Genomic DNA, 25,925 nt, shown 5'->3' on the forward strand with positions numbered 1-25,925 from the left:
GGACGTTCGCGGCCAGCAAAGCTTTCGCTTAAATAATTTCGACCACCTGGGTACATCGCACAGCACACGGGCGCCTTTGCGTTTCGCCTCCATCGAAACGCGGCTGCCGCGGTCGGGTTCGAACCCGGGTACTCTGAACCAGTAGCAGAGCGCCCTAACCCCTGAGCTAACGCGGCGGGTCGTCAGTGAATAAAGAATCCCTGGTTGTTGAGATATATCCGGAGCCCTGCTCCTTCTTTCACTCTCTTCCTTTAGGGTGGTTCCATCGTCCAACAAGAAATGTCATTTACTGCGCCCCTCGTGTCCTCCACAGTGAGTGAGTGAGTGAATAAACTTTATTGCTCTAATAAAGGAGTCTTGCTGCTTGCCCGAAGATTGCCGATGTCTTCCAGGCTGAGCGTGGTTGGCGCCCCTTGTCCAAGGCATTACCGTCCCTGGCCATCCGGCATGCGTGGCTCACTAGGTCCCTTTGGACCTTGAGCTGGCTGATAAGCCGGTCCTCCCACTGCTCCGCATTTGGCTCTTTGTTACCTCGGAAAGCTACATTGTGTATGCATTCCCATGTGATATGATACATCGTGGGGGTTGCCCCGCACCACGGACATGTATTCCTATACTGCTCCGGATACATCCTCCACAGAAATTTTCATGTTCCGTTGGCAATTGCGACTTGTGCCGTCATGATTTATAGCTCAACTAACATTGTAATTCGCTGGCTCCAGTATCGTACATCGTTGCCATCAACCAATGCCAGCGGCGCAAGAGAATGAAGAAACAATGTCTAAAAATACCCGAGTTTTGCATTGTTTTCACAGCTGAGCAACTCGTAGCACTATGTGGCTTCGGGATGCGAATCCCCAGATGCCACCACTTACAACAGCATAGTCAAAACGCGGGCTCTGTACTCTTGCGAGCTGTTTCAGAGCACTCAAGGTACTACACGAACCTGGGAGCGCTCGCGCTGTTGCTTTTTCCCCTATTCGAGCACACATGCACACGCGGCAGTACAGCCAGTGATATATCCACGAACAGGGAGCGCTTTTAAGGCGAAAGCGTTTAAGCGCTCATACTCGAGGTGACGGTGTCCGTCCGGCTCATCTTGGCGCAGTGCCAGCTGCTCACCTCCCCCTCACCGACGCGCATCCTCCTCTCACCCCCATCAGCAGGCGGCGCATGCGCATGTGCGCATAGCAACAGTGACGTCAGACGCGCCGCCCGCCCCAGTGGCAGCTGTGGCGCGCGGCGTACGCACAGTTGTGTATAGCAACAGTGACGACATCCGCGCCGACAGGTGCATCAAGAACAGTTGAAGTAGCACAGTAACACAGTAACAGGCAGTCGAGGTGACAGTTATCAGGTTGGCTTTCGCCATGCACACTTTAGGCCCACAAAGTGTGCCTGCAGTTTTTTTTTTTTTTTGCAAAGGAGTTTTGGGATAAATAAAGGGCCCGTTGCGATCTATACTCAAATTCACCCGTCATGTAACTCAGTGCGACGTTACTCGAGTGCGCAGGGCAAGGTGCCCTCAGCGGGCTTGCTCTCACACAGCGACGGAGCTGTTAAATGATGAGGCAGGCTCATTTTCACACTTTTTATTTTTTCGCCTTGCGGAACATACAAGAGGCAGTAGTGTGCTCGCTACAAACGCAGGATCATCTCGTACGCCGCACGTTTTCTCAGATGGGCCGAAAGTTCTCCTCACTGCTTCTACCAGCAGACATGCATGCACGCAGTGCAGACCCGGACCAAACACATGCACACACAGACACACGGGCGCGGAGCGTTGTTACGGCGTAACTCGCAGCTCGACGATCGAAGGCCTGGCAAGCGTCGCACGGTGTGCAGTCCAGTCCAGCACTCAGTGCGTGGTCCACTGTCGAGTCGCCCAGTCTACCTTTTCTCCACGCGAGATCTGCGCGGCGATCAGAGACAACCACTGCTGCGACTAACGCTCCGGCTGTTGCTGCAGCAGCTCGTTTTGCGCCCACTCTGCCGTCTTCATCAGGTGAATCCACAGGGGCTTCTGAACCGCAGGCAGCGCCAAACCGTAAACGAACTCGGCATAGTGCTCGGAACTGAAGTGCTTTATCTGCGTGAGCACGCCCAGGACGCGCTCCCGCACCTCCACTACGTCTTCTGTGGAGAACAGGTAGCGTTCTGTGGCTCCCGATGGATCGATCGAGACCAGAACCCAGCAAAGGAGATCCAGGCGCTCGCAGCTGGGCCAGTAGAACGCGTACTGCACGTCGTCATCGTTGTCGCGCGACTCCAGCGCCTCCAGTAACACGGCCAAGTTACGGCACCTGACGAGGTCCGGTGCTGCTCCTGGTCCGGTAGCCATGGTGCCGTCTGTTGAACGACCTCGAACGAAAAAACCTGCTACTCGCTCTGCCTTCTCGACGCGTCGGAGCCCTGCGCCGCCGACTTCAGCGAAACACTCCTTGGCCTTTAGCGCGGGAAGTGAGCAAGGTGCAGTTCGGACCTCCCGATCGACCACTGTCTGAGAAGAAAAGAGCGTCTCGAACTCAGCGAGCGCAGAGCACGCGCTCACCGTTCGATCACGTGACTACAAAATACGCTGAACCAATAGGAGAGCAATGAAACTGCCAAAATACGAAGCGCCGTGAAGCGACACGTATACGTAGCCACCTGTGGCCAACTTGCGAAAAAAATTGAAAAGTGGTTTTTGAGGAAAGCAAATGGCGCAGCAATTGTCTCACATCTCTATGGACATTCGAACGCGCCCCGTAATGAGAGGAGGAAGGTGGGAGTGAAAAGAAGAAAGAGGTCCCGTAGTGGAGGGCTTCGGAATAATTTCTACCTCCTGGGGATCTGTAACGTGCACTGACATCGCACAGCACACGGGCGCCTTTGCATATCGCCTCCATCGAAACGCGGCCGCCGCGGCCGGGTTCGAATCCGGGTTCTCCGGATCAGTAGCCGAGCGTCCTAACCACTTACAGGTTGGTATGTGTAGCTTGTATTTAACGTATTCTTTACTTCATCCTAATTTTTAAGATCTTTATTGTTTAAACACATTAGCCATTAGACGACCAGGAGGCTTAAATAAGAATAATTCATAAAATAACATGCGCATGGCGCTGCAGTTGCTTCGGAAGTATGGCTAGGAAAAGGGGAGTATGCGACACAATAAATAGCAGTATTCATGCCATTTGCTCACCATTATAGGAATAGAAAGTCCGGACCCCGTAGAGTATCTGTTACGGGTCCAATTGGACTTATTTTTGGAAATGTGGCGGAGAGTTTGAAGGATGCTTCACTCCCGCCACCGGTTGACCCGGTATTGCACTACCTCCGGGATCGGCCCTGTCTTTAGCGCGTCTTTACTATCCTGACTTTCTATCCCATCTTTCAACTCTCCTACTATGTGCACGTGGTAGCGATTGTGGCCCGGCTCAAGCCAGTGAGCAGGCCTGTGCACTTTCATTTCTTTCTTCCTGGCAACAACAGACAAACAAACAGACCACCATTATTATTAGAGAGTAAGCTCTCGCAATAGCGAATATTATTTTATACTATCGCCATTTAACAGCTGTGTACGTGACGCGAAACTTGGTCCTCGGTTTCACACGGGAATGAAACGCTTTTCTGTAGCCGCGCCCCGGGTTAGCAAATTAAAGCCGCTAAAACTGAACAAGACTATGAGCAGAACAGCAAATCGTCCCTGCTTCACGCGTTGAAGAATCTTCCACGTGAAGAGAGTTATGTCAGCTTCCTCCAATCAAATGGACAAAAAAAATTGGCTGTGGTTTAGTTCTGGTTAACCCTAGTTGAATTGCGAAAGCTTCGTTTCCTCGGCACGTCGTCTATACGCAGCGTCTCAATCCGACGCTCTCGAGAACTCAAACCGGTCTCTTCCGACGTTGAAGAGTCACTCCGGGACGTGACACTTCTTCTAGCCGCACCTTCGTTACGACGCTTCTCGAGTCGTGCGGCGCGTTCTTATGGCGTCTCTTGAGCGCGTGGTCTCTACCTCGCTTCGTTCTGTCGTTGTCGCGTCTCTTTCGCGCTCTCCATAACGACTACAATACACTGCTGCTGCTGCTGCTGCTGCTGCTGATAGGAAGAAAGAAAAGGAAAGTGCACGGGCCTGCCTACTGGCTCAAGCCGAACCACGCTCGCTGCCGCGTGCTGAAAGTAGTAATAATAATAATAATTGGTTTTTTGGGGAAAGGAAATGGCGCAGTATCTGTCTCATATATCTTTGGACACCTGAACCGCGCCGTAAGGGAAGGGATAAAGGAGGGAGTGAAAGAAGAAAGGAAGAATAGGTGCCGTAGTGGAGGGCTCCGGAATAATTTCGACCACCTGGGGATCTTTAACGTGCACTGACATCGCACAGCACACGGGCGCCTTAGCGTTTTTCCTCCATAAAAGGGCAGCCGCCGCGGGCGGGTTCGAACCCGGGAACTCTGGATCAGTAGTCGAGCGCCCTAACCACTGAGCCACCGCGGCGGGGCTGCTGAAAGTAGGATAGTTAAAGGATAGGAGAGCAAAGATAGAAATTAATGGCGGGCGCTAATGCCCCGGGCTGATCCCGGAGGCTGTGCAATGCCGCGGCCGACTCGTGCCAGAGTGCCTCAAGCAAAGCACACCGCCATATTCGAAAAATAAGTTTAATATCTTGGGTCCAACGATCCGCAGCAGGTATTAAATCAGATATTAGGGGTCAGGTAGGGGTCAGGGTGAGGCGAAGCGCGCATATATATATGTGTATATATATATATATATATATATATATATATATATATATATATATATATATATATATATATATATATATATATATATATATATATATATATATACCGCAGCGGAGCATATCTGGTGGAACGAGCTAATTAGTGACCCTTATTAACGAAGTGCTCCTTGATGTAAATCCCCTTCTGTACGGTGTGCTTTGTACAAGGCCTCCAGTCATCCCACTGAACGAACGTTTCTAAATGATATTGGGGCTTTTTTTTTTTTGAGCAAAGAAAACAGTAACTGTCTCGCTTCTCGGTGGGAAGAACGGAAGGGAAAAGAGGTGCTCGTTATGACATAGGTGACGGAAGCCAACAGTTACCGAAACCAAGGAGCATAGGGGATTTTTTTTTCCAATTTGTGGTGTTAATTGTAAACAAAGTGTAATATTATTTTATGGCTTAAAGATAATTGATAAGACTGCAGAAGAAAAAACAACCACATGCCTCCGGTGGGTTCGGATCACACCGGCGGCATGAGGCTGTTTTATTGCGAAAGCTTGCCTCAGTGGATGGCGAGACTACGAGATGTGTACATGAGATAGCAACGATAAGAGTGATGTTAAGTAGATATAATCAGGTAATTAACAAGTAATAATTATTTAAACAAAATAATAACTGATAATTAATAATAAAATAGTGTGTGGCAGTAATAAATTAGTGACAGCAACAGTTAGTTACATAATCATAGTGGTAGTAATAGTTATGGTGACGTCATCAACCAGTCATATGATGGGACGCAACTGGTCAGATGATAGGAACATGTCTAAACAAGAAGTTATCGACGAGCTGGTGACGTCACAAAAGACAAGAAAAAACGTCTACACGAAATTGCGCAGCTCCCTGTCAGTTCGTTCTTGGATGCCGATGCGTGCGGTACTCTAAATGCTTTCGCACTTCCGCACGTGAAGAGATTTAAGAGCACCCCACCCCTTGATTTTTTTCTTGTGCTGTCTAATCAGTTATCCTAAGATGTTGATAATCTCAGCTGCTGATAATAAGTTAAATTCAAAAGAGGCCTGTTTTGCACGCCTAATAACACACGTCACCGAACCCTATAGCTGTTGTGATATACGATGTAGTCGGGAGGATGGGTAACACGGGGACGCCGAGGGACTCCTTTGCCTCATTTATTGTACTCCCGTGACCGGGTACCCATATTAAATGTACAAGGTTCAAATATGGAGGAATCAGAAATAAGAATGTCCTTAAGATGCGGGGAGTCAACAGGCGAAGCGAGGGAAGAGCACAGATAACGAATCAGTAATGACTGCCACTGCGGATAGACGTGTAGCTTGCGAAGAGCAAGCACTACTCCCAGAAACGCTGCTTGAAAAAATTTGGGTGTAATCCGGAAGACGCAGAGAAAAGGACCACCTTATATAGATGCGGACAGAATATTCCCACACCTGCCTTTTCGTTGCATTGCGGGGCGCCGGTTGCTTTCATAACGTTAGTAGGTTTAGGGTTCTTAAATGATCTTCTAATAATTCATTTAGAATGTGGGACGGTAAAAGTTTTGCATTTTGGGGGAACTGCCATCGAAAACAACTTGAATAGAGGACACACTGCTTAGCGCCGAAGAATTAGTTGTGGAGTTGTGGGGTATAGCTGTGGGATATGAAAGCGAGGCCGGTGGACACCAAAAAAGGATGACAGCCGCAAAACAGCATGGTCTGTGAACGGTAAGAGAAGGAATAAAGGAGGGAGTGAGAGAACAAAGAGGTGCCGTAGTGGAGGGCTCCGGAAAAATGAATGTGGGTTAGTTCAGCTAATCCAGAATATACAAAGCGAAAGATGTCGGCGTTCGCTGTGTTCATTGGCATTGGCGTTGACAATGTTCTAGACGGCGATGGCTTTGAGGAAAGGAAGGGCGCATAACTGGCTCCCTGGTTATGCGGACGCCTCATTCGTGCTTTGATACATGTGGCGGTGGTGAGAGGTGTGGCCTGAATGCGTTAGCGCTGACAGCGTTGTGGCTGACATGCGGCACTGCAGCAATAGCTAGGCCGCAGCGTTCATTTGGTGATCAATCTCTCGCGATCACCCATTAACTGCATGCCACCTCCCAGGGTGGCAGGGAGGGCGCGCTGCCTATCCAGTGTGCGGAACGCAATCAAAGCACGCTTTTGCAGTTGGACAGCAACGCCATATACATGAAAGCGAGATTGAGGTCTCGACTGACCCACGGAGCCGGTTGTGCGCCTTTCCTTTCGTGAAAATGAACGGCCTTTGCAAAGTTGTCAACGCCAATGAACTCTATGAACGCCGTCGGCTCCGTTGTTTTGTTTGGTTTTTGAGGAAAGGAAATCGCACAGTAACCGTCTCGCATATCTCTGGTGGACACCTGAACCACGCCGTAAAGGAAGAGATAAAGGAGGGAGGGAAAGAAGAAAGAGAGAACTGAAAATTGGATTTTGAGGAAAGGCGCGGCGAGGCGCACGTTGTGACGTCATGTGCCTCCTCGGAGAAACCGCCGCGGCGAAATCGGACGTTCGCGGCCAGCAAAGCTTTCGCTTAAATAATTTCGACCACCTGGCTACATCGCACAGCACACGGGCGCCTTTGCGTTTCGCCTCCATCGAAACGCGGCTGCCGCGGTCGGGTTCGAACCCGGGTACTCTGAACCAGTAGCAGAGCGCCCTAACCCCTGAGCTAACGCGGCGGGTCGTCAGTGAATAAAGAATCCCTGGTTGTTGAGATATATCCGGAGCCCTGTTCCTTCTTTCACTCCCTTCCTTTAGGGTGGTTCCATCGTCCAACAAGAAATGTCATTTACTGCGCCCCTCGTGTCCTCCACAGTGAGTGAGTGAGTGAGTGAATAAACATTATTGCTCTAATAAAGGAGTCTTGCTGCTTGCCCGAAGATTGCCGATGTCTTCCAGGCTGAGCGTGGTTGGCGCCCCTAGTCCAAGGCATTACCGTCCCTGGCCATACGGCATGCGTGGCTCACTAGGTCCCTTTGGACCTTGAGCCGGCTGCTGGTTAGCCGGTCTTCCCACTGCTCCGCATTTGGCTCTTTGTTACCTCAGAAAGCTACATTGTGTATGCATTCCCATATGATATGATACATCGTGGGGGTTGCCCCGCACCACGGACATGTATTCCTATACTGCTCCGGATACATCCTCCACAGAAATTTTCATGTTCCGTTGGCAATTGCGACTTGTGACGTCATGATTTACAGCTCAACTGACATTGTAATTCGCTGGCTCCAGTATCGTACATCGTTGCCATCAACCAATGCCAACGACGCAAGAGAATGAAGAAACAGAATATCTAAAAATACCCGAGTTTTGCATTGTTTTCACAGCTGAGCAACTCGTAGCACTATGTGGCTGAGGGATGCAAATCCCCAGATGCCACCACTTACAACAGCTGAGTAAAAACGCGGGCTTTGTACTCTTGCGAGCTGTTTCAGAGCACTCAAGGTACTACACAAACATGGGAGCGCTCGCGCTGTTGGTTTTTCCCTGATTCGAGCACACATGCACACGCGGTAGTACAGCCAGTGATATATCGACGAACAGGGAGCGCTTTTAAGGCGAAAGCCTTTAAGCGCTCATACTCGAGGTGACGGTGTCCGTCGGGCTCATCTTGGTCCGTCCGGCTCATCTTGTCGAAGGGCCAGCTGCTACCCTCCCCCTCACCGGCGCGCATCCTCCTTTCACCCCCATCAGCAGACGGCGCATGCGCATGTGCGCATAGCAACAGTGACGTCAGACGCGCCGCCCGCCCGTGGCAGCTGCGGCGCGCGGCGTACGCACAGTTGTGTATAGCAACAGTGACGACATCCGCGCCGACAGGTGCATGAGAACAGTTGAAGTAGCATAGTAACACAGTAACAGGCAGTCGAGGTGACACAGTAATCAGGTTGGCTTTCGCCATGCACACTTTAGGCCCACAAAGTGTGCCTGCAGTTTTTTTTTTTTTTTGCAAAGGAGTTTTGGGATAAATAAAGGGCCAGTGGCGATCTATACTCAAATTCACCCGTCACGTAACTCCGTGCGACGTTACTCGAGTGCGCAGGGCAAGGTGCCCTCAGCGGGCTTGCTCTCACACAGCGACGGAGCTGTTAAATGATGAGCCAGGCTCATTTTCACACTTTTTATTTTTTCGCCTTGCGGAACATACAAGAGGCAGTAGTGTGCTCGCTACAAACGCAGGATCATCTCGTACGCCGCACGTTTTCTCAGATGGACCGAAAGTTCTCCTCACTGCTTCTACCAGCAGACATGCATGCACGCAGTGCAGACCTGGACCAAACACATGCACACACAGACACACAGGCGCGGAGCGTTGTTACGGCGTAACTCGCAGCTCGACGATCGAAGGCCTGGCAAGCGTCGCACGGTGTGCAGTCCAGTCCAGCACTCAGTGCGTGGTCCACTGTTGAGTCGCCCAGTCTACCTTTTCTCCACGCGAGATCTGCGCGGCGATCAGAGACAACCACTGCTGCGACTAACGCTCCGGCTGTTGCTGCAGCAGCTCGTTTTGCGCCCACTCTGCCGTCTTCATCAGGTGAATCCACAGGGGCTTCTGAACCGCAGGCAGCGCCAAACCGTAAACGAACTCGGCATAGTGCTCGGCACTGAAGTGCTTTATCTGCGTGAGCACGTCCAGGACGCGCTTCCGCACCTCCACTACGTCTTCTGTGGAGAACAGGTAGCGTTCTGTAGCTCCCGATGGATCGATCGAGACCAGAACCCAGCGAAGGAGATCCAGGCGCTCGCAGCTGGGCCAGTAGAACGCGTACTGCACGTCGTCATCGTTGTCGCGCGACTCCAGCGCCTCCAGTAACACGGCCAAGTTACGGCACCTGACGAGGTCCGGTGCTGCTCCTGGTCCGGTAGCCATGGTGCCGTCTGTTGAACGACCTCGAACGAAAAAACCTGCTACTCGCTCTGCCTTCTCGACGCGTCGGAGCCCTGCGCCGCCGACTTCAGCGAAACACTCCTTGGCCTTTAGCGCGGGAAGTGAGCAAGGTGCAGTTCGGACCTCCCGATCGACCACTGTCTGGGAAGAAAAGAGCGTCTCGAACTCAGCGAGCGCAGAGCACGCGCTCACCGTTCGATCACGTGACTACAAAATAGGCTGAACCAATGGGAGAGCAATAAAACTGCCAAAATACGAAGCGCCGTGAAGCGACACGTATACGTAGCCACCTGTGGCCAACTTGCGAAATAAATTGAAAAGTGGTTTTTGAGGAAAGCAAATGGCGCAGCAATTGTCTCACATCTCGATGGACATTCGAACGCGCCCCGTAATGAAAGGAGGAAGGTGGGAGTGAAAAGAAGAAAGAGGTCCTGTAGTGGAGGGCTCCGGAATAATTTCTACCTCCTGGGGATCTGTAACGTGCACTGACATCGCACAGCACACGGGCGCCTTTGCATTTCGCCTCCATCGAAACGCGGCCGCCGCGGCCGGGTTCGAATCCGGGTGCTCCGGATCAGTAGCCGAGCGCCCTAACCACTTACAGGTTGGTATGTGTAGCTTGTATTTAACTTATTCTTTACTTCATCCTAATTTTTAAGATATTTATTGTTTAAGCACATTAGCCCTTAAACAACCAGGAGGCTTAAATAAGAATAATTCATAAAATAACATGCGCTGCAGTTGCTTCGGAAGTATGGCTAGGAAAAGGGGAGTATGCAACACAATGAATAGCAGTATTCATGCCATTCGCTCACCATTATAGGAATAGAAAGTCCGGACCCCGTAGAGTATCTGTTACGGGTCCAATTGGACTTATTTTTGGAAATGTGGCGGAGAGTTTGAAGGATGCTTCACTCCCGCCACCGGTTGGCCCGGTATTGCACTACCTCCGGGATCGGCCTTGTCTTTAGCGCGTCTTTACTATCCTGTCTTTCTATCCCATCTTTCAACTCTCCTACTATGTGCACGTGGTAGCGATTGTGGCCCGGCTTGAGCCAGTGAGCAGGCCTGTGCACTTTCATTTCTTTCTTCCTGGCAACAACAGACAGACAGACAGACAGACAGACAGACAGACAGACAGACAGACAGACAGACAGACAGACAGACAGACACAGACAGACAGACCACCATTATTATTAGAGAGTAAGGTCTCGCAATAGCGAATATTATTTTATACTATCGCCGTTTAACAGCTGTGTACGTGACGCGAAACTTGGTCCTCGGTTTCACACGGGAATGAAACGCTTTTCTGTAGACGCGCCCCAGGTCAGCAAATTAAAGCCGCTAAAACTGAACAAGACTATGAGCAGAACAGCAAATCGTCCCTGCTTCACGCGTTGATGAATCTTCCACGTGAAGAGAGTTATGTCAGCTTCCTCCAATCAAATGGACAAAAAAAATTGGCTGTGGTTTAGCTCTGGTTAACCCTAGTTGAATTGCGAAAGCTTCGTTTCCTCGGCACGTCGTCTATACGCAGCGTCTCAATCCGACGCTCTCGAGAACTCAAACCGGTCTCTTCCAACGTTGAAGAGTCACTCCGGAACGTGGCACTTCTACTAGCCGCACCTTCGTTACGACGCTTCTCGAGTCGTGCGGCGCGTTCTTCTGGCGTCTCTTGAGCGCGTTGTCTCTACCTCGCTCCGTTCTGTCGTTGTCGCGTCTCTTTCGCGCTCTCCATAACGACTACAATACACTGCTGCTGCTGCTGCTGATAGGAAGAAAGAAAAGTGCACGGGCCTGCCTACTGGCTCAAGCCGAACCACGCTCGCTGCCGCGTTCTGAAAGTAGGCGAGTTAAAGTATAGGAGAGCAAAGATGGAAAGAAATGGCGCGCGCTAATGCCCCGGGCCGATCCCGGAGGCTGTGCAATGCCGGGCCGACCCGTGCCAGGGTGCCTCAAGCAAAGCATACCGCCATATTCGAAAAATAAGTTCAATATCGTGGGTCCAACGATGCAGCAGGTATTAAATCAGATACTAGGGGTCAGGTAGGGGTCAGGGTGAGGCGAAGCGCGTATGTATATATATACCTCCTCTCCCTCTACCCCAGTGGAGCACATCTGGTGGAGCGAGATAATTAGTGAGCCTAATTAACGAAGTGTTATTGATGTAAATCGCCTTCTGTACGGTGTGAAATGCTTGTACAAGGCCTCCTGTTATCCCACTGAACGAACGTTCCTAAATGATATTGGCGCTTTTTTTTTGAGCAAAGAAAACAGTGACTGTCTCGCTTCTCGGTGGGAAGAACGGAAGGGAAAAGATGTGCTCGTTATGACATACGTGACGGAAGCCAACAGTTACCGAAACCAAGGAGCATGTGGGATTTTTTTTTTCAATTTGTGGTGTTAATTGTAAACAAAGTGTAATATTATTTTATGGCTTAAAGATAATTGATAAGACTGCAGAACAAAAAACAACCACATGCCTCCGGTGGGTTCGGATCACACCGGCGGCATGGGGCTGTTTTATTGCGAAAGCTTGCTTCAGTTGATGGCGAGACTACGCGATGTGTACATGAGATAGCAACGATAAGAGTGATGTTAAGTAGAAATAATTAGGCCATTAACAAGTAATAGTTAATTAAACAATGTAAAAACCGATAATTAATAATAAAATAGTGTGTGGCAGTAATAAATTAGTGACAGCAGCAGTTAGTTACATAATCATAGTGGTAGTAACAGTTATGGTGTCGTCATCAACCAGTCATATGATGGGGCGCAACTGGTCAGATGATAGGAACATGTCTAAACAAGAAGTTATCGACGAGCTGGTGACGTCACAAAAGACAAGGAAAAACGTCTACACGAAATTACGCAGCTCCCTGTCAGTTCCTTCTTGGATGCCGATGCGTGCGGTACTCTAAATGCTTTCGCATTTCCGCACGTGAAGAGATTTAAGGGCACCCCACCCCTTGAATTTTTTCTTCTGCTGTCTAATCAGTTATCCTAAGATGTTGATAATCTCAGCTGCTGATAATAAGTTAAATTCAAAAGAGGCCTGTTTTGCACGCCTAATAAGACACGTCACCGAATTCTATAGCTGTTGTGATATACGTTGTAGTCGGGAGGATGGGTAACACGGGGACGCCGAGGGACTCCTTTGCCTCATTTATTGTACTTCCGTGACCGGGTACCCATATTAAATGTACAAGGTTCAAATATGGAGGAATCAGAAATAAGAATGTGCTTACGATCGATGGGGGAGTCAACAGGCGAAGCGAGGGAAGAGCACAGATAACGAATCAGTAATGACTGCCACTGCGGATAGACGTGTAGCTTGCGAAGAGCAAGCACTACTCCCAGAAACGCTGCTTGAAAAAAATTGGGGTGTAATCCGGAAGACGCAGAGAAAAGGACCACCTTAGACGCGGACAGAATATTCCCACACCTGCCTTTTCGTTGCATTGCGGGGCGCCGGTTGCTTTCATAACATTAGTAGGTTTAGGGTTCTTAAATGATCTTCTAATAATTCATTTAGAATGTGGGACGGTAAAAGTTTTCCATTTTGGGGGAACTGCCATCGAAAACAGCTTGAATAGAGGACCCACTGTTTAGCGCCGAAGAATTAGTTTTGGAGTTCCCGGGTTCGAACCCGACCGCGGCGGCTGCGTTTTTATGGAGGAAAAACGCCAAGGCGCCCGTGTGCTGTGCGATGTCAGTGCACGTTAAAGATCCCCAGGTGGTCGAAATTATTCCGGAGCCCTCCACTACGGCACCTATTCTTCCTTTCTTCTTTCACTCCCTCCTTTATCCCTTCCCTTACGGCGCGGTTCAGGTGTCCAAAGATATATGAGACAGATACTGCGCTATTTCCTTTCCCCAAAAAACCAATTATTAATTATTATTATGGGGTATAGTTGTGGGGTATGAAAGCGAGGCCGGTGGACACCAAAAAAGGACGACAGCCGCAAAACAGCATGGTCTGTGAACGGTAAGCGAAGGAATAAAGGAGGGAGTGAGAGAACAAAGAGGTGCCGTAGTGGAGGGCTCCGGAATAATTTCGACCACCTGGGAATCTTTACCGCGCACTGACATCGTACAGCACACGGGCGCCTTTTGCGTTTCGCCTCCATTGAAGCAAGGCGCCGCGGTTTTTTTTTGTTTCTTTTTTAGGACAACATCAGCGCATGAGGAAAGGGATGAAGGAGTCAGAGAATTAGCGCAAAAGGCACTATATAGTGGAGGCGCCCAACCGTTTGGGGTCTTTAAAAAGAATGTCGCAGTACACTTCACGAGTCCATTTGCTCTGTCTGAAAAGGTTATGAATTGAAGAAAGCCGCCTTCATCTAACTCGCCGTGGTGGCTCAGTGATTGGGGCGCTCGGCTACTGCGGCGGAGTACCCGGGTTCGAACCCGACCGCGGCGGCCACGTTCGATGGAGGCGAAACGCAAAAGGTGCCCGTGTGCTCGACGTCAGTGCACTTTAAAGATCCTGGAGTTCTCCACTATGGTACCTCTTCCTCTCTGCCTTAATTCCTTCACTCCCACCATCCTCCCTTCCCTCACGGCGCGGTTGAAGTGTCCAAGTATAGAAGTGAGACAGTTATTGTGTCATGTCCGTTCCTCAACGAGGAGGAGGATAAACTTTATTTTCATCGACCAAGGTAGCAGTTGGTAAGGGGTTATAGCCCCATCAAGTGGCCATGAGCCCGTGGCGTTCGGCGACTTCTAGGGCTCTTGTCACAACCCGGACCTGAGTATCCGAGTCGGAACCGAGCAATGCGGCCTCCCACTGGTTTGTATTCGAGAGCTGCAAACTTCGCGGAGGGGAGTCCTGAGGGCAAGCCCAGAGTATGTGGGATAGAGTGGCATGTTGGCCACATAGTTGACAGGAGGGAGAGTAGACCCCAGTGTATATGCGGGCATATATCGCGTGGTTGGGGAAGGTGTTCGTTTGGAGTTGCTTCCCCGCAAGCCTCTTGGGGTTTGGTCAGAGAAATATGCGCGGGGGGATATAGAAGTCTACCTAAGCGGTAGTGCATGGTTATGTCATGAAATGTAACCATACGATCTTTCGCCGTCCGCAGGATGGGCGATAACACATCCTGGTCGACGTATACTCGGGCATGATTGTGGGCCGCCTCGTTCCCTGGATGGGATGAGTGCGCAGTGACCCAGATCAATTGGATCGGGCGGAGTTGGTCCTTGGTGGAGCGGAGGAGAGATAGGGTGACGGGAGAGACCCGGCCTTTGGCCGTTCCTCAAAAAACTGATTCATATATATATATAATGGCGGGATGTGGCGATGCACTCTACGCCTCTCTCCTTCCGGACGTTCTTTGCTTTTCTTTAGTGCGAGAGCACTACTTCACTTGCAAAGCTGAAAAACCTGGGGTACGTATGAAGCCTCAGCCTCTAGCCCTTGACCTTGAACTTTGACCTTGATCTTGCATGCGGTTGCCTTTGAGGCGGTGGTGCCTCAAGTGTTTTCGCACGTCCTAATCTTTATTATTTATTCAAAAAGAATCCTCAGTGCCAGAGGCATGAAAGAGATTTGTAAAATCCTTCCACAGAGTTGCGGCACACCACATCCGCAGGTAAGGTTGTCAATGGCCCCAACAAAATAAAAAGATTTTTTCGAAAAGATCAGTCCTAGAGGTGTAAGGTCGTACCTTACAGTTGTGATCTTTTCGGGAAGACAGATAATGAGGGGAATAAAGATACGAAGACGCCGAGATTCCCGTTTGATTGTGGTAAATATAAAAAAGTTTCAATCGTAGATTTTTTACACGTTCACAAAGCGACACCCAGCCTAGGTCTTTCTTTAACACAGTGTAACTAAGAGAGCGAGTGTACTTACCCAAGACGAACCTGGGAGCAAAATACTGAATTCTCTTAAGTGCATCAATATGAACACGGTGAACTGAATCCCACACGTTAAAACCCTCCCAATTTTATAATAATAATAATAATAATAATAATAATAATAATAATAATAATAATAATAATAATAATAATAATAATAATAATAATAATAATAATAATAATAATTTGTTTTTGTGGAAAGGAAATGGCGCAGTATCTGTCTCATATATCGTTGGACACCTGAACCGCGCCGTAAGGGAAGGGATAAAGGATTGAGTGAAAGAAGAAAGGAAGAGAGGTGCCGTAGTGGAGGGCTCCAGAATAATTTCGACCACCTGGGGATATTTAACGTGCACTGACATCGCACAGCACACGGGCGCCTTAGCGTTTTGCCTCCATAAAAACGCAGCCCCCGCGGTCGGGTTCGAACACGGGAACTCCAGATCAGCAGCCGAGCGCCCTGACCACTGAGCCACCCAATTTTTCCTCGTATGAAAAATGGTTTTGAGAAAAGAGGAGGACGTATAGTTACTCTCTCTATCATCTGGGTGGACGCCTCATGTGCGCCGTGAGAGTCGGGATGAAGGAGAGGTGTGAACGAAGAAAGGCAGAAAGAGGCGCCGTACTGGAGAGTTCTCTAATAATCTGTGATATTTTCGTCCGCCCGGCCAGATCAGTCGGTAGAGCACGACACTCTTAATCTGTATAACAAGGACTCTGGCATAATTTCGACCACCTGGGGATCTTCAGCATGCACTGACACCGCACAGCACACGGGCGCCATTGCACACGATCGTAGTGTAATAGAATACGCTCTAGCAATGGTTACGCCAGTCGTTGCCTTCAAAATCACGCAGCTAGATTAACGATTTTTTTTTTTGCGCGCGGTGCTTCATGAGTAAGATTGCAAGTTAATGGCTCAAGCCGTGTCAATTTCGAACAGCGGAGCTTCTTCGGCGAGTGCTCGAATGGCTATGTGATCACTGGGTCAAAATTTCTAAGTCTATTTCAGTTGTTCTGACGGTACTAATTCTGGTTTGGTAAGCTTCTGAAAACACCCCTCTTTACGCGTACAGCACAGCACTCTGTTTTTGGCGACTTCATATGAAACAGGAACGTTCACTATGACCCAGAAAAACGAAACTGCAACCAAATGTATGTGCAATGCAAATTTATTGAGACAATCCGCATATTTAAAAAAAATATGAATAGTTTTATTTGTTTACAAAAGTTCCTGATTATAAGCTGCATGCTACTAAATGTACAGTATTGTGCGTTTTTATCGTGAAGACTTTCAAAAGTTTCCCCGCCTCAACCGCTGGCTCATTTGCGATGAAACTGCACACAGAGCTTGCGTATTATGGTAACTTTTGTTTCGTAGGAAGTTTGACAACGGTACTTACTTAGTTGAGCCGTGCATGATGCGAAAACATAATCGTCTACGTAGAGATCGGCAACCAAAACCCGCAGACGACGCTTTTTCGCTGAAAGGCGGCAGTGGCGCCATCTGTTTGCGGTAGCGCAAAGCGTCACGACAAGGCCGTCGAGGAAGCGTTGCAAGGAGCGCGGGCCCTTTGAATATGCTGTTTCTGTCGATTCGTCTAGTTGGTATGAATCCATGATTTGGGCCGTGTTCCACGTGTCTCTCTTCGTTTGTGTCCCATCGTTTCGTCTGCTTCTACTGAAGCGCTTACAACATTTTCGACTAATTAAGCGAAAAAATATCAGAACAAATGATTTAACGAGGCTTTACCTTTTAAAGAATATTGTTTGCAAGGCTCGCCTCGGCGGCCTTGTCGTGACGGTTTCCACTGCCCAAAACAGATGGCGCCACTGCCGCCCTTCAGCGAAAAAGCGTCGTCTGCGGGTTTTGGTTGCCGATCTCTACGTAGACGATTACGTTTTCGCATCATGCACGGCTCAACTAATGGTGTCTTCGGCTGAGCCGCACTGCCTCCGTGCCGGTGCTTAGGAAGTGACGTCAAATACTGCACGAGTGGCGCGTCCACTTGCAACTCAGCCGAACGTGCAAAATATTCTCATCGTGCTGTTGCTCTTTCTGCCCTCTGTTCACGATGGCCTCCGAGACTCTCAAAAATTTCGGAGGCCATTCTTACGAGCAGCCGACGCCAACGACTGCAGTCGGATATTTGTACAGCTAGCAATGCGCAGGAACGGCGTTTATAGCGATGGTGGGCAAGGCGGGAACCACGACCATGCTCATGAAATACTGTGACTGTGCTTGTGCAGGTTTGTCAGACACACCACGGCGTTATGCTTGCCGGTTTTGATGCATACGCTTTAGAGCAGCTAGAGGGACTTCCGAATATATCTGCCGACGATTCTCAATCCAATCTCAGCTCCCCACATTGTCACTGTATTGATATATCTTTTATCCTATGCTCACGTTGACAAAAAGTATGATGTCATAAAGTGCAGGCGTGCCAGATGAACCGCATTTGCCGTCCGCCGCACTAAAAATATTGACGAACCTTTTATTTTTTCAAACGGTCAAGGCACAGCGCTCACCGGCCGGTGGCTGCATGATTGCAGCGCGAATAAATGCATTGCAGCCGCTACAATATTCAACATTTCTTTATAGTATGCACACTTGTGATGCTTCGTGTTTTTTCCTCTTCGTCGATGCTTCCTATCGGCCACTGTGTAGTGAATTGTCTGCGCCAACAGCATCGTCCGCCCGCGACAGTCTGCTAGCGCGACCTGCACGACGGGATTGCACCGCGCTCCACCGTCGGTCTCCACGGTGACTCGTGTCGTGCTCGTCCCAGCCGAACGCACGGCACTGCACGAGTGGCATCCAGCCGAACGTGGGGCACCGCACGAGTGCGCGGAAAACTCCACGAGTGCCGTCAGCCGAAGACACCATAAGTAAGCACCGTTGTGAAACTTGCTACGATACCAAAGTTGCCATAATACGCATGCTCTGTGTGCAGTTTCACGGCAAATGAGCCAGCGGTTGAGGCGGGGAAATTTTTTAAAGTGTTCACGATAAAAACGCACAACACTGTACATGATCAGGGGGTAGCACAAAAGTTGTACTAATCTTCAAAAGTCTTGAAAACAAATGATCTGCACAATAATGCAGTTAGCAATAATAAAAATGAAGTGATATTTTTTTTTGTCGGCAATATTACTGATATCGCCAGTGATATGAGCACCCACTAATGCCCGTTTCAAAGAAGACGCTCCTAATGCTCCTAACATCCATCCACTTTTAACACATCCATGCCATCCATGGCGGCAAGATCGAATTTAAATACGAGCGTACCCGTAGGGCGCTAATCGGACGTTGCGGTCGAAATGCACCTGTAACGATAGTCCACTCATACGATTAGCTATTAACAAACCTTAGGAGGGACTACCGATCACTTGAAGTATCTCTTATGTCGTGTTCAGGGAAACGTGTATATGTCTGCCGGTCATGGAAGTCGAGCAGTTCTACGGCTGCTACCTGCTCTACTGCACGAATCCCAAGTACAAGGGGCACACTTATATTGGATTCACAGTGGACCCTAACAGAAGAATCAAGCAGCACAATAAGGGATTAAAAGCTGGCGGAGCATGGCGCACAAGTCGAGAAGGACCATGGTGGGACAAGTTATTATTATTTTTTAGAATGTGAAGTTGTTCGTGAATTACTGTTTTTCCGCTGCTGCTATAGTAACATTTCATATTGGTACGGCTTTCTCGCCGGGCTCTTTGTCGCATTTTGGCAGCTAGACTGAGCTAGTATTAATACATGAACGGCCACTTTTCACATCCGGATCTTGTAAATGTGAAGAGAGGTGACACGCTGTCCGCCGTAGTAGGCCGGGTTATTCAGATCACGCTTTGCTTCCACGAAGAATAAGGTGTACTTATGGAGCACGGAGTCTGTATGTTGACGTACGTCTCTGCCACGAGCTAACACGGTTTCGCTGATGTACTCGGGATAAATGTCGCTTTGTCGATTCCATATCTGTACTCAAACCCCGTAATGTTTTGCAGTTTATTGCTGACAGATGCGTACAGTTGCGATCGCAGGATGTAGAAGAAGAAAAGCAAGATGAAACGGAGAAGAAAAGGAGTGCCATTGTAATGCTTTGCGAGCTGCTCTGTTGTTCGGGATGACCCCTGCTGTGCCTCGCTCCGATCAGGTGAGGTTACAGGGGACTGACGCAGCCTAACATGTTGTCGTTATAGTAAGTCTGCAGCAGGGAGGCCTCGTGTGTGAGTGTTACTGTAATGCCTTTGGAACGCCTACCAGCACGACCTCCAACCCCCCCCCCCCCCCCCCCCTCAGCATTATTACTGGTATTCGGTCTGAAGGCATGACGACATGCGCAATGTAATCGAAAAACGGAAAGGAACCCCCCCCCCACCCCCCCCCCCCCCCTCTGATAAACTAAACCAACCCTAACAACGTGAAAAAGCAGCAAGTGGCTTCAAACGCTCTTGTCGAACGTTCGGCATTTACAGACCACAGTATCGGCTGGACACAGTAGGCTCGTGTAACTTGCAAGATGAAGGGACTTGGGGCCCGCAGGTTTTATCAGAATGACGGAGACTTTCCGCCAGTGTACGCTGTGATATAGACTAGCTGTGTGCGCCAGTGCGCGCCAAGCGAGATAAGATTGTTATACTTCGTGCACAGCAACCCAGTGCTGTTGCCACTTAACCACTACGGAAGGTCATGCATTAAGAAATAGGTATTTTTTTTTAAATAATTATTCGTCGTTCGTAAAGGTCTCTACCATTTCTGTGTGAAACGTTACGAAAGTGTGCCCCAGTAACCTCATAACGAATTGTGGAACACACTAGAACATTGAATTATCGCTTAAAGTTTGCTTGGAGCTTGTAAGTAGGGGTCTTTTTCTTCTTTCATTTGCAGAATGATAAGAGCGGCTCCGCGGCAGTAATGGGCGCCCGGGCCTCAGGTTCTAATGTAAACTTAAATTCGGCTGCCCCTTCGGGTACGAAGGAAAGGGGCGGCTCTGGCGGCACTGAACAGCGCCGGGACTCAGATAGGTCAGAGTCGCGTCTGGACGTTTCGGGGACGTCGCTTCGGAAGGATAAGGACAAGGCGATACTTCCGGCGGACGCTCCCGCACCTCGGCTCTGCCACATAGTAAGGCGGCCCGACTTCGACGGGTACGGCTTCACACTGTTGGCGGACAACCGGCGGCAGCTGCCCACCGTGATCGATGTCGAAGAGGGAAGCCCGGCTGAAGCCGCAGGTCTTCGAGTCAAGGACCGCATCGTCGAGGTGAGAGAGGATTGTCGGTTAGAGTATATCAGGGTGTGTCCGTGCTTAATTTTATGCCCGTATACATGATGAACGCCTCACTCCTGCAGTACACATAGTTGTAGTGATGGTGATAATGACGTGATGAAAGTGCTTTGGGTGAAGCGGGAACAATCTCGCCTGAAAAAACATTCTGCAGATAGACAGAGGACACGACGTGAGGCGGGACTAGAGCAGAGAACGGAAGTTAGCGCCCCTTGGCCATTATGTGTCCTCATTGGCCAAGTTAAAATGATTTGCACGATTTTAAGGTGCGCATTAAGTATACTTGTCTGCTGTACGGCAGGCTGCATATGTCTGCCTAGATGACGAAACACGAGCATATTAGGTGAGGCAAGGGTGCAGATATACCTATGACTGCGCTTGCCACTTCCCTATCTGGTCCTCGTCCTGTCTAGGCAGCACCGATCGGCGGCCCACAAGGCGTGCAGAGCACTCTCGTTTCTTGAGGCCGGCATCTTGCTTATACAGCGGATTGCGACTTTGCAGCGCCAGTGTCCATGCCTGGTATCCTTGCTCGTGAACCCCTTTCCCTCTTCCCTTTTACGCCCACTCTTTCTTTGCCTCAGCGCAGGGTAGCCAACCGAAACACTCTTCTAATTAACCTCCGTGCCTTCCCTTTTTCTCTTTATCTCCCTCTATTCGCGCATTTTGTTTCTACGAGCAAGATTCTTGACCATGTCACCAATGCTTCTTGTCTGTGTCTCCAATGTCTGTCAAGAGATTGCCTGAGTATGACTTAAGAAACACCCATGAGCGTCCTCCAGCCGGTCGAGTTTACGGGCTCGATCCGAGGGCTGCGTGACTTCATGCGTAAGCTCTGGATACTCGCCTTAGCGATGCCGTACCGGTGGAGTTCATGACCCCAGTGTACAGGGCACATGCCAGTCACGATGTCCGCATTGGCTATCGTCTCGTCGGCTATTGTAACCGGCTAGCTGGTGCGATGCGTCCAATCTCGGACAGATTTCACGCATAAAAGACGTGCGGACAGTGGCAAGTGATACTGTCGTTCCTTTGGAAGCCCGTTATACTTAGTGGCACGGGCAGGGACACTTTATTTTTCGTTCTTTTTCGTCGCCCCACAATAATTTTTGTCCTTCCTTTAGTGGCACGGGTCAATTTTATTGTCAATTTTTTTAGGTTCCCTGCGAACATAGCTTTAACGCGATAGCGTCAAGGGTACCGTGTCGCAGAAAGCGTCGTCTTCGGCGTCTTTGGTCGAAAGAGAAAACTGCACGAAAAATCCCCAAGCGAAGCAACTTAGGTAGCAGGTGGGCGGGTAGGTTACGTGACCTTGTGACGTTATCAGAATCTGCCCACCGGACTGTGCGCAAATTGCCCACCGTGGCAGATAGCGGTTGTATTAATGATTGGTCACGAGAAGTGGCTCGGAATGAGCAACCTGGGTCTCACAAGTTTCATCATGCAGCACCTGCCATCGCAGGGCAGTGGCGCATTGCTTAACCGCTGCACCACGGCGTCAGGAGTGGTATGACTCCCAGGGATCTATGAATGTCAAGTAAAAAATGACCAATCAACCCATTAAGCTGTAGTGTCATACCATTAAAGTGGAGCATTAGTGTCGCTTACTGTTTTTGTCCTTCCTTTGGAGTATCTCCACACGCTAGCCATTGTGCCATGCATCCTGAGCATCCTGGTTTGCTTGCTCAACTTCAAGATGGTCGGTGGGTGAGTGAGACCATAACTGAAGCCCCTGTGTACAATGCTGATGCGTGCACCGTTTCCCTTTGGTAACAATAGCGTGCATGCATAACTCGAGTAACGCACAGTGGTGTCGTCAACCACGCTGCTGAACTATTGTTACTCTGCTGATACCACGATAATGGACCTGTATATCACAGAGTGCACGTTACCGACACTTGAGTGCCTTCTTACATGACTTATAACGCGCTGATTTAGTGACTGCTCTTGTAATGGTGACTCACGCAATGTCTTGTAGGTACATGCACTACTCCATTTTTTTTCTCGTGATTTTAAGTTCTTAAATGCTAATTTTAGCCACCATTTCTCGATATATTTTCAAAGTATTTTTCTGCTTCTTAGCGTTTCGTGCTTCCTGTTGGGTCGCGTAGGTGAACGGAGCTAACATGGAGGGTGCTAGCCATCGGGACGTCGTGCAACGCATCAAATCTTGGCCCAACGAGACGCGCCTCCTGGTGGTGGATGACAGCACCGCGGCCTGGTACAAAGAGCATGGCGTCGCCATCCGCGGGAACTTGCCGAACGTAATCCGAACCAGCAGCGCCAGGATTATCAACGCACGCAATGAGAACAAGGGCCAAGCGAAAGCAGAAGAAGCGTCCACTGAACCCTTGGTTCAGAAGGTGAGTGCAGTAGCTATATTGGGTTAACAGCGTTTTGGTTTGCCATGATTTTCAAGGTGGTTGTTCTGAAACGTTGTGCCCTACGTAGGTATCCAACACGGCTATTATTAAACATCATTATAATCGCAGCGCTATAGCAGACAAAGACACAGGGAGGACGCACACACTTGCGCTGAACTGTCAACTTTATTTTGAACTTGTCTGAACTGTGCCTTATATGTAACAGATGGGCATTAACACACAAGCGCATCTACTGCACAGATACGACGGGAATAGTCTCAGTCACGTTTTGATAGTGCATTCAGGGAGGGTTTGATCCCGACAAGAAACACCGGCACGAAAAAAAAAACGCAATAGCAGTCAAGGCTCGGTCGAGAATTTCCAATCGCGAGCGCACCAAAAAAAGGTAACAAGGAAAAGGCCAGGCATAAACATAAGTAGAAAAAAGCGAGACATTAAAAACAGGCGAATAATCGGTATAAAATCAAGTCAGAAAATGGCATAGATGGGGCAACAATTAACACGCAAAAATTCATGAAAAAGATAAAAACGTATAACAAGGGCGCAGGCTAAAAAATTAACACAACCAAAAAATTCAATGAGGCGCTAAAAGCAGGTAAAAGGATGACGTTAGTGAGGCAACAATTAACAGGCCAAAAAATAGATGTGATGAGAGCTGAGATGGGTGCCGAAAACGGTTAAGGTGGCCTCGAGAACAGTACAATCATACTGACCCAGACAGGTATGCGATCTCTTTTTCTAAAAGGGCTACTGAAGGCACGCTGGCGCAGCCTGCTTTCAGGTTGTCAATGATGGCTGCTTCAATTATTTCCCGAGTAAGCTAATTTTTGTTTTTTGCCAAGATTCTGGTGTTCCCAAAGATTGGAGGTCGGCTCTTGCAAGGTGAGCAGGCACGACAGTGGATGGCCAAGATGCTTGATTTTTATGTTTCACGTTCAAGTTGTGCTCCTGCAGTCTTTTGTTCAAACAGCGACCTGTCTGTCCAACGTATTCTTTGCCACAGGACAGAGGGATAGAGTAGACAACTCCCGTGGCGCATGGTACATACGGGTATTTATGTCTTATTGTGCATTCTTTCCTTCGTTCGGTTGGTCTGTTTACGCGCCTGCACAGTCTGGAAAGTACGGTGAGGAGCAGAAAAAATAACCATGATGTTCGATCACCACCAACTCGCCCAGCAACATATCCTGCTTGACTATTATTAGACGTGGATATAACAGAGAGCTTCTTTAGCCAGACAAAACAGCTTACGGTTGCATATAGCCTACGTTTACATTAAATGGGACAATATGCCAGCAGCACAGACGGCTTGGGCGCGTGCTGCAGTAGTGGTGGATAAATGCAACTAAGAACGCATTACCCGCGGATGGGATCATTATTTAGCGTTCCTACTCATGCTCCTACAGGAACAGTGAGGTAATTGCTGAGCTGGCAGCTAATCGGGACTACGAACGCATCATCAATGCGTCGCGATATGTCTTCCTACCAGATTTTTCAGCTAAACAACTGATGTCGGGTATCATGGCGGAGAGCCCGCTCGTCGCAAAGCTCACCTTCTTTCGGTGATAGGACTGAAAGTGAGGCGGACTGAGAGATAGGCCACATGTTGACACTCCCTGAGATAGTTTCTAAGAGGGTACACAATGTCACCAAGGCAGGACGACAGATGGCTAACACTTGGGTCACATCAACTGCAGGGCACGTCGAAGATGGCGGACGCGCCGGGCATACACTCCCTCTCGATTGAACGGCTTTCGATAAGCAATGGCGTCGCCAACGCCACCAAAGCACCGCGCGGTAAAGAGGAGAAGCCCAGCAAGGAGCCTAAACCTCCCGCTAAGACATCCAAACCACCAGGCGCCGTAGGATCCATCGCCACTGCATCCAAGCCAGATGGGGAGCCGCTTCGCAGGCAAGTCGACGCTACGACGCTTGAGAACAACCAGCCGGGGAGCCGGAGATCTACGGAAGAAACCGCGCAAAGTTCGAGCGAGCGATCGGCGCGTCGCGGCGAAGCATCCAGCAGTACCCGAGTGAGCAGATCCCAGGTACGCTGGGCGCCTCCTTCGCTGAACTCCCCGGCTTCGCCGCCCTACTCTTCGCAAGGAAAACGACTACGAATGGTACCTGGACGGAGAGATGGATGAGTACTTCTTACCCCAAGGCCTGTATCCTTGGACTGCGCCATTCATGCCCCCATATGGCGGTGCCATGCCTCCTCCATATGCGGGCTCGGCACTCCTGCCTCAACTCGGGGCCCCGTCGTTGGCGAATCCTTACGCTGTCTTCACGCCGTACCAGTTGGGCCAGGGTTCCTACTGGTCTCCTCAAATGCGTTCCAGTCGGTTCCATACCCGGCTCCGTACGCGCCGGTTACTCCGGTGCCTTACTACGGCTACACCGGCACGTTCGCTCCGGGGTACTCCGATTTCTTCTCTGTCTACCCGGGCTACGCGAGCTACGAACCATTGCACCGCGCTTCTGCAGCGGTCGAAGAGCGCGAAGAGCCGGCGCAAGACGGTGCCGCCACGCGTGCGGCGCCACCAGATTCAAAAGCTACTGGCAGATCCAGGCAAGCGGGCGACGGCGAGCGAAGCCGGGAAGTCGGCCAGACCGAAAGGCAAAGCGGATGGCGCTAAGGATTCCGTGGGCGATGACAAACGGGGCCCTAAACAGTCCGAAGGCAGTGCACCGGGGCGTTTCTAGAAATGTGTGGCCGGTCCTCTAACACCAAGATAGCGCGAGTTAAGC

General features: G+C 49.7%; 1 non-coding gene across 1 annotated transcript; it reads right to left on the minus strand.

Moving 5' to 3' along the window:
• Positions 1-4,404: 4,404 nt before the first annotated feature.
• On the minus strand, positions 4,405-4,476 carry TRNAS-ACU (transfer RNA serine (anticodon ACU)). Its single transcript has one exon. It is a non-coding gene; the product is annotated as a tRNA-Ser (tRNA).
• Between the last annotated feature and the right edge of the window lie 21,449 nt (positions 4,477-25,925).

Source organism: Amblyomma americanum, chromosome 2 (genome assembly GCF_052857255.1).
Source record: "Amblyomma americanum isolate KBUSLIRL-KWMA chromosome 2, ASM5285725v1, whole genome shotgun sequence".
NCBI classification, from domain to species: Eukaryota; Metazoa; Arthropoda; class Arachnida; order Ixodida; family Ixodidae; genus Amblyomma; species Amblyomma americanum.